General features: G+C 32.2%; 1 non-coding gene across 1 annotated transcript; it reads right to left on the reverse strand.

The window, feature by feature from the left end:
• Positions 1 to 6,006: 6,006 nt before the first annotated feature.
• Positions 6,007 to 6,078, reverse strand: TRNAD-GUC (transfer RNA aspartic acid (anticodon GUC)). The gene has a single exon. It is a non-coding gene; the product is annotated as a tRNA-Asp (tRNA).
• Between the last annotated feature and the right edge of the window lie 2,946 nt (positions 6,079 to 9,024).

The raw sequence follows: 9,024 nt of genomic DNA on the forward strand, positions 1-9,024 counted from the left end.
TATTGATAGAAAAAAATTTGAAACAATGCTTACCAAGTGATCATTAAAATTAGGAAAAAACTTAATTGCGAACAATATGTTCTTTTTCAAATTACGCTGTTGCCGGGGATCGAACCCGGGTAACCCGCGTGACAGGCGGGAATACTTACCACTATACTACAACGACTTAATTTTGTTTAAAATAATGGTCGCAACACATTTGTAGGAATACTAACCAAGTAGAATTTCAAAAATTAAGAAAAAAAATTGAATAACTACCAAAAAGTTATTTTCAAACGACACAATTGCCTAAGTCACCAGTTTGAGAATACTTACGACAATAGTACAAAAACTTTAGTTTTTTTCAAAATATTGGTCTATTTTTTAATTAGTTTATCATTATGACAAAAATATGCAACCAAAATATTAATTTCAAATGGCGTCGTTCCCAGATACCGAACCAAGTTCACTTGGGTGAAAGGCGGGAATATTTACCACTATATTGCAATGACTTTATTTTGTTAAAAATATGGATTACACAACATTTGAAGTAATGGTTACAAAGCGAGAATTAAAATTAGGAAAAAACTGAATTATGACCAAAATGTTATTTTCCAAATGGCGTCGTTGCTGGAGATCGAACCTGGGTCTCCCGCGTGACAAGAGGGAATACTTACCACTATACTACAACGCCTTAATTTTGTTTAAAATAATGGACGCACAAAATTTGTAGGAATACTAACCAAGTAGAATTTCAAAAATTAAGAAAAAAACTGGATTACTAGCAAAAAGTTATTTTCGAACGACACAATTGCCTAAGTCACCAGTTTGAGTATACTTACCACTATACTACAAAAATGCCATCATTGGCAAATACCGAACCAGGTTCACTTGGGTAAAAGGCATGAATATTTACCACTATATAATGACTTTATTTTGTTCAAAATATTGGTTACACAACATTTGAAGCAATACTTACCAAGTGATTATTAAAATTAGGAAAAAAACTGAATTGCGACCAAAATGTCATTTTCCAAATGGCGTCGATGTAAAGGATCGAACCCGAGTCAGCCCCGTGATACGCGGGATTACTTACCACAAAACTACAACGACTTTATTTTTTTCTAAATATTGGTCACACAATATTTGTAGGAACACTTATCGAGTGATCATTAAAATTGGGAAAAAATTGACTGGTGGCCAAAATTTTATTCTCAAACGACGTCGTTGTTGGGTATTGAACCTGGGTCACTAGGTTGAGAAGCGATAATACTTATCACTATACTATAACAACAATACTTCTTCAAAATATTGGTATATTTTTAATTTAGTTTATCATTTTGAGGTGATAATTAAAATTAGAAAAAAATCTAAATTGTGACTAAAATGTTATTTTCTAATGGCACTATTGCAGGCGGGAATCCTTACCAATATACTACAACAACTTTAGTAGGTTTAAGATAATTATCGCACAACCTTTGTAGAAACACTTAGCTAATGATCATTACCATTAGGAAAAATTTGAATTGCGGCCTAAATGTTATTTTCTAATGGCACCGTTACCGAGGATCGAACCCGGGTAACTCGCATGACAGGCAGGAATACTTACCACTATACTAAAACGACTTAACTTTGTTTAATATAATGGTCGCACAACATTTGTAGGAATACCAACCAAGTAGAATTTCAAAAATTAAGAAACAAACTAAATTACTACAATAAAGTTATTTTGAAAAGACATAATTACCTAAGTCACCAGTTTGAGAATACTTACCGCTATACTACAAAAACCTTAGTTTTTTCAAAATATTGGTTTCTTTTTTATTTAGTTTATCATTTTGAGGTGATAACTAAAATTACGAATAAAAAATGCGACCAAAATATTAATTTAAAATGACGTTGTTGTCAGAACCCAACCAGGTTCTCTTGGGTGAAAGGCGCGAATATTTACCGCTATATATAACAATGACTTTATTTTGTTCAAAATATTGATTGAAAAAAATTTGAAACAATGCTTACCAAGTGATCTTTAAAATTAGGAAAAAACTTAATTGCGAACAAAATGTTCTTTTTCAAATTGCGCCGTTGTCGGGGATCGAACCCGGGTCACCCGCGTGACAGGCGGGAATACTTACCACTATACTACAACGACTTAATTTTATTTAAAATAATGGTCGCAACACATTTGTAGGAATACTAACCAAGTAGAATTTCAAAAATTAAGAAAAAAAATTGAATAACTACCAAAAAGTTATTTTCAAACGACACAATTGCCTAAGTCACCAGTTTGAGAATACTTACCACAATAGTACAAAAACTTTAGTTTTTTTCAAAATATTGGTCTATTTTTTAATTAGTTTATCATTTTAAGGTGATAACTAAAATTAGGACAAAAAAATGCGACCAAAATATTAATTTCAAATGACGTCGTTGCCAGATACCGAACCAAATTCACTTGGGTGAAAGGCGGGAATATTTACCACTATATTGCAATGACTTTATTTTGTTAAAAATATTGATTACACAACATTTGAAGTAATGGTTACAAAGCGAGAATTAAAATTAGGAAAAAATTGAATTATGACCAAAATGTTATTTTCCAAATGGCGTCGTTGCTGGAGATCGAACCTTGGTCACCCGCGTGACAAGCGAGAATACTTACCACTGTACTGCAACGCCTTAATTTTGTTTAAAATAATGGTCGCACAACATTTGTAGGAATACTAACCAAGTAGAATTTCAAAAATTAAGAAAAAAACTGGATAACTAGCAAAAAGTTATTTTCGAACGACGCAATTGCCTACGTCACTAGTTTGAGTATACTTACCACTATACTACAAAAATGCCATCATTGGCAAATACCGAACCAGGTTCACTTGGGTAAAAGGCATGAATATTTACCACTATATAATGACTTTATTTTGTTCAAAATATTGGTTACACAACATTTGAAGCAATACTTACCAAGTGATTATTAAAATTAGGAAAAAAACTGAATTGCGACCAAAATGTCATTTTCCAAATGGCGTCGATGTAAAGGATCGAACCCGAGTCAGCCCCGTGATACGCGAGATTACTTACCACAATACTACAACGACTCTATTTTGTTCTAAATATTGGTCACACAATATTTGTAGGAACACTTATCGAGTGATCATTAAAATTGGGAAAAAATTGACTGGTGGCCAAAATTTTATTCTCAAACGACGTCGTTGTTGGGTATTGAACCTGGGTCACTAGGTTGAGAAGCGATAATACTTATCTCTATACTATAACAACAATACTTCTTCAAAATATTGGTATATTTTTAATTTAGTTTATCATTTTGAGGTGATTATTAAAATTAGAAAAAATCTAAATTGTGACTAAAATGTTATTTTCTAATGGCACTGTTGCAGGCGGGAATCCTTACCAATATACTACAACAACTTTAGTAGGTTTAAGATAATTATCGCACAACATTTGTAGAAACACTTACCTAATGATCATTACAATTAGGAAAAATTTGAATTGCGGCCTAAATGTTATTTTCTAATGGCGCCGTTACCGAGGATCGAACCCAGGTAACTCGCGTGACAGGCAGGAATACTTACCACTATACTAAAATGACTTAACTTTGTTTAATATAATGGTCACACAACATTTGTAGGAATACCAACCAAGTAGAATTTCAAAAATTAAGAAACAAACTATATTACTAGCATAAAGTTATTTTGAAAGGACATAATTACCTAAGTCACCAGTTTGAGAATACTTACCGCTATACTACAAAAACCTTAGTTTTTTCAAAATATTGGTTTCTTTTTTATTTAGTTTATCATTTTGAGGTGATAACTAAAATTACGAATAAAAAATGCGACCAAAATATTAATTTCAAATGACGTTGTTGTCAGAACCGAACCAGGTTCTCTTGGGTGAAAGGCGCGAATATTTCCACTATATATAACAATGACTTTATTTTGTTCAAAATATTGATAGAAAAAAATTTGAAACAATGCTTACCAAGTGATCATTAAAATTAGGAAAAAACTTAATTGCGAACAATATGTTCTTTTTCAAATTACGCTGTTGCCGGGGATCGAACCCGGGTAACCCGCGTGACAGGCGGGAATACTTACCACTATACTACAACGACTTAATTTTGTTTAAAATAATGGTCGCAACACATTTGTAGGAATACTAACCAAGTAGAATTTCAAAAATTAAGAAAAAAAATTGAATAACTACCAAAAAGTTATTTTCAAACGACACAATTGCCTAAGTCACCAGTTTGAGAATACTTACGACAATAGTACAAAAACTTTAGTTTTTTTCAAAATATTGGTCTATTTTTTAATTAGTTTATCATTATGACAAAAATATGCAACCAAAATATTAATTTCAAATGGCGTCGTTCCCAGATACCGAACCAAGTTCACTTGGGTGAAAGGCGGGAATATTTACCACTATATTGCAATGACTTTATTTTGTTAAAAATATGGATTACACAACATTTGAAGTAATGGTTACAAAGCGAGAATTAAAATTAGGAAAAAACTGAATTATGACCAAAATGTTATTTTCCAAATGGCGTCGTTGCTGGAGATCGAACCTGGGTCTCCCGCGTGACAAGAGGGAATACTTACCACTATACTACAACGCCTTAATTTTGTTTAAAATAATGGACGCACAAAATTTGTAGGAATACTAACCAAGTAGAATTTCAAAAATTAAGAAAAAAACTGGATTACTAGCAAAAAGTTATTTTCGAACGACACAATTGCCTAAGTCACCAGTTTGAGTATACTTACCACTATACTACAAAAATGCCATCATTGGCAAATACCGAACCAGGTTCACTTGGGTAAAAGGCATGAATATTTACCACTATATAATGACTTTATTTTGTTCAAAATATTGGTTACACAAACATTTGAAGCAATACTTACCAAGTGATTATTAAAATTAGGAAACAAACTGAATTGGGTCCAAAATGTCATTTTCCAAATGGCATCGATGTAAAGGATTGAACCCGTGTTAGCTCCGTGATAGGTGGGATTACTTACCACAATACTACAACGACTTTATTTTGTTCAAAATATTGGTCACACAATATTTGTAGGAACACTTATCGAGTGATCATTAAAATTGGGAAAAAATTGACTGGTGGCCAAAATTTTATTCTCAAACGACGTCGTTGTTGGGTATTGAACCTGGGTCACTAAGTTGAGAAGCGATAATACTTATCACTATACTATAACAACAATATTTCTTCAAAATATTGATATATTTTTAATTTAGTTTATCATTTTGAGGGGATAATTAAAATTAGAAAAAGTCTAAATTGTGACTAAAATGTTATTTTCTAATGGCACTGTTGCAAGCGGGAATCCTTACCAATATACTACAACAACTTTAGTAGGTTTAAGATAATTATCGCACAACATTTGTAGAAACACTTACCTAGTGATCATTACAATTAGGTAAAATTTGAATTGCGGCCTAAATGTTATTTTCTAATGGCGCCGTTACCGAGCATCGAACCCGGGTAACTCGCGTGACAGGCAGGAATACTTACCACTATACTAAAACGACTTAACTTTGTTTAATATAATGGGCGCACAACATTTGTAGGAATACCAACCAAGTAGAATTTCAAAAATTAATAAACAAACTAAATTACTACAATAAAGTTATTTTGAAAAGACATAATTACCTAAGTCACCAGTTTGAGAATACTTACCGCTATACTACAAAAACCTTAGTTTTTTCAAAATATTGGTTTCTTTTTTATTTAGTTTATCATTTTGAGGTGATAACTAAAATTACGAATAAAAAATGCGACCAAAATATTAATTTCAAATGACGTTGTTGTCAGAACCGAACCAGGTTCTCTTGGGTGAACGGCGCGAATATTTCCACTATATATAACAATGACTTTATTTTGTTCAAAATATTGATTGAAAAAAATTTGAAACAACGCTTACCAAGTGATCATTAAAACTAGGAAAAAACTTAATTGTTAACAATATGTTCTTTTTCAAATTGCGCCGTTGCCGGGGATCGAACCCGGGTCACCCGCGTGACAGGCGGGAATACTTACCACTATACTACAACGACTTAATTTTGTTTAAAATAATGGTCGCAACACATTTGTAGGAATACTAACCAAGTAGAATTTCAAAAATTAAGAAAAAAAATTGAATAACTACCAAAAAGTTATTTTCAAACGACACAATTGCCTAAGTCACCAGTTTGAGAATACTTACCACAATAGTACAAAAACTTTAGTTTTTTTCAAAATATTGGTCTATTTTTTAATTAGTTTATCATTATGAGGTGATAACTAAAATGAGGACAAAAAAATGCGACAAAAATATTAATTTCAAATGGCGTCGTTGTCAGATACCGAACCAAGTTCACTTGGGTGAAAGGCGGGAATATTTACCACTATATTGCAATGACTTTATTTTGTTAAAAATATGGATTACACAACATTTGAAGTAATGGTTACAAAGCGAGAATTAAAATTAGGAAAAAACTGAATTATGACCAAAATGTTATTTTCCAAATGGCGTCGTTGCTGGAGATCGAACCTGGGTCACCCGCGTGACAAGAGGGAATACTTACCACTATACTACAACGCCTTAATTTTGTTTAAAATAATGGACGCACAAAATTTGTAGGAATACTAACCAAGTAGAATTTCAAAAATTAAGAAAAAAACTAGATTACTAGCAAAAAGTTATTTTCGAACGACACAATTGCCTAAGTCACCAGTTTGAGTATACTTACCACTATACTACAAAAATGCCATCATTGGCAAATACCGAACCAGGTTCACTTGGGTAAAAGGCATGAATATTTACCACTATATAATGACTTTATTTTGTTCAAAATATTGGTTACACAAACATTTGAAGCAATACTTACCAAGTGATTATTAAAATTAGGAAACAAACTGAATTGGGTCCAAAATGTCATTTTCCAAATGGCATCGATGTAAAGGATTGAACCCGTGTTAGCTCCGTGATAGGTGGGATTACTTACCACAATACTACAACGACTTTATTTTGTTCAAAATATTGGTCACACAATATTTGTAGGAACACTTATTGAGTGATCATTAAAATTGGGAAAAAATTGACTGGTGGCCAAAATTTTATTCTCAAACGACATCGTTGTTGGGTATTGAACCTGGGTCACTAAGTTGAGAAGCGATAATACTTATCACTATACTATAACAACAATACTTCTTCAAAATATTGATATATTTTTAATTTAGTTTATCAATTTGAGGTGATAATTAAAATTAGAAAAAATCTAAATTGTGACTAAAATGTTATTTTCTAATGGCACTGTTGCAAGCGCGAATCGTTACCAATATACTATAACAACTTTAGTAGGTTTAAGATAATTATTGCACAACATTTGTAGAAACACTTACCTAGTGATCATTACAATTAGGAAAAATTTGAATTGCGGCCTAAATGTTATTTTCTAATGGCGCCGTTACCGAGGATCGAACCCGGGTAACTCGCGTGACAGGCAGGAATACTTACCACTATACTAAAACGACTTAACTTTGTTTAATATAATGGTCGCACAACATTTGTAGGAATACCAACCAAGTAGAATTTCAAAAATTAAGAAACAAACTAAATTACTACAATAAAGTTATTTTGAAAAGACATAATTACCTAAGTCACCAGTTTGAGAATACTTACCGCTATACTACAAAAACCTTAGTTTTTTCAAAATATTGGTTTCTTTTTTATTTAGTTTATCATTTTGAGGTGATAACGAAAATTACGAATAAAAAATGCGACCAAACTATTAATTTCAAATGACGTTGTTGTCAAAACCGAACCAGGTTCTCTTGGGTGAAAGGCGCGAATATTTCCACTATATATAGCAATGACTTTATTTTGTTCAAAATATTGATTGAAAAAAATTTGAAACAACGCTTACCAAGTGATCATTAAAATTAGGAAAAAACTTAATTGCGAACATTATGTTCTTTTTCAAATTGCGCCGTTGCCGAGGATCGAACCCGGGTCACCCGCGTGACAGGCGGGAATACTTACCACTATACTACAACGACTTAATTTTGTTTAAAATAATGGTCGCAACACATTTGTAGGAATACTAACCAAGTAGAATTTCAAAAATTAAGAAAAAAAATTGAATAACTACCAAAAAGTTATTTTCAAACGACACAATTGCCTAAGTCACCAATTTGAGAATACTTACGACAATAGTACAAAAACTTTAGTTTTTTTCAAAATATTGGTCTATTTTTTAATTAGTTTATCATTATGAGGTGATAACTAAAATGAGGACAAAAAAATGCGACCAAAATATTAATTTCAAATGGCGTCGTTGTCAGATACCGAACCAAGTTCACTTGGGTGAAAGGCGGGAATATTTACCACTATATTGCAATGACTTTATTTTGTTAAAAATATTGATTACACAACATTTGAAGTAATGGTTACAAAGCGAGAATTAAAATTAGGAAAAAACTGAATTATGACCAAAATGTTATTTTCCAAATGGCATCGTTGCTGGAGATCGAACCTGGGTCACCCGCGTGACAAGAGGGAATACTTACCACTATACTACAACGCCTTAATTTTGTTTAAAATAATGGACGCACAAAATTTGTAGGAATACTAACCAAGTAGAATTTCAAAAATTAAGAAAAAAACTGGATTACTAGCAAAAAGTTATTTCCGAACGACACAATTGCCTAAGTCACCAGTTTGAGTATACTTACCACTATACTACAAAAATGCCATCATTGGCAAATACCGAACCAGGTTCACTTGGGTAAAAGGCATGAATATTTACCACTATATAATGACTTTATTTTGTTCAAAATATTGGTTACACAAACATTTGAAGCAATACTTACCAAGTGATTATTAAAATTAGGAAACAAACTGAATTGCGACAAAAATGTCATTTTCCAAATGGCGTCGATGTAAAGGATCGAACCCGTGTTAGCTCCGTGATAGGTGGGATTACTTACCACAATACTACAACGACTTTATTTTGTTCAAA

Source organism: Vigna unguiculata, chromosome 8 (assembly GCF_037176805.1).
Source record: "Vigna unguiculata cultivar grain cowpea cultivar isolate G323 ecotype 2 chromosome 8, ASM3717680v1, whole genome shotgun sequence".
Lineage (NCBI taxonomy): Eukaryota > Viridiplantae > Streptophyta > Magnoliopsida > Fabales > Fabaceae > Vigna > Vigna unguiculata.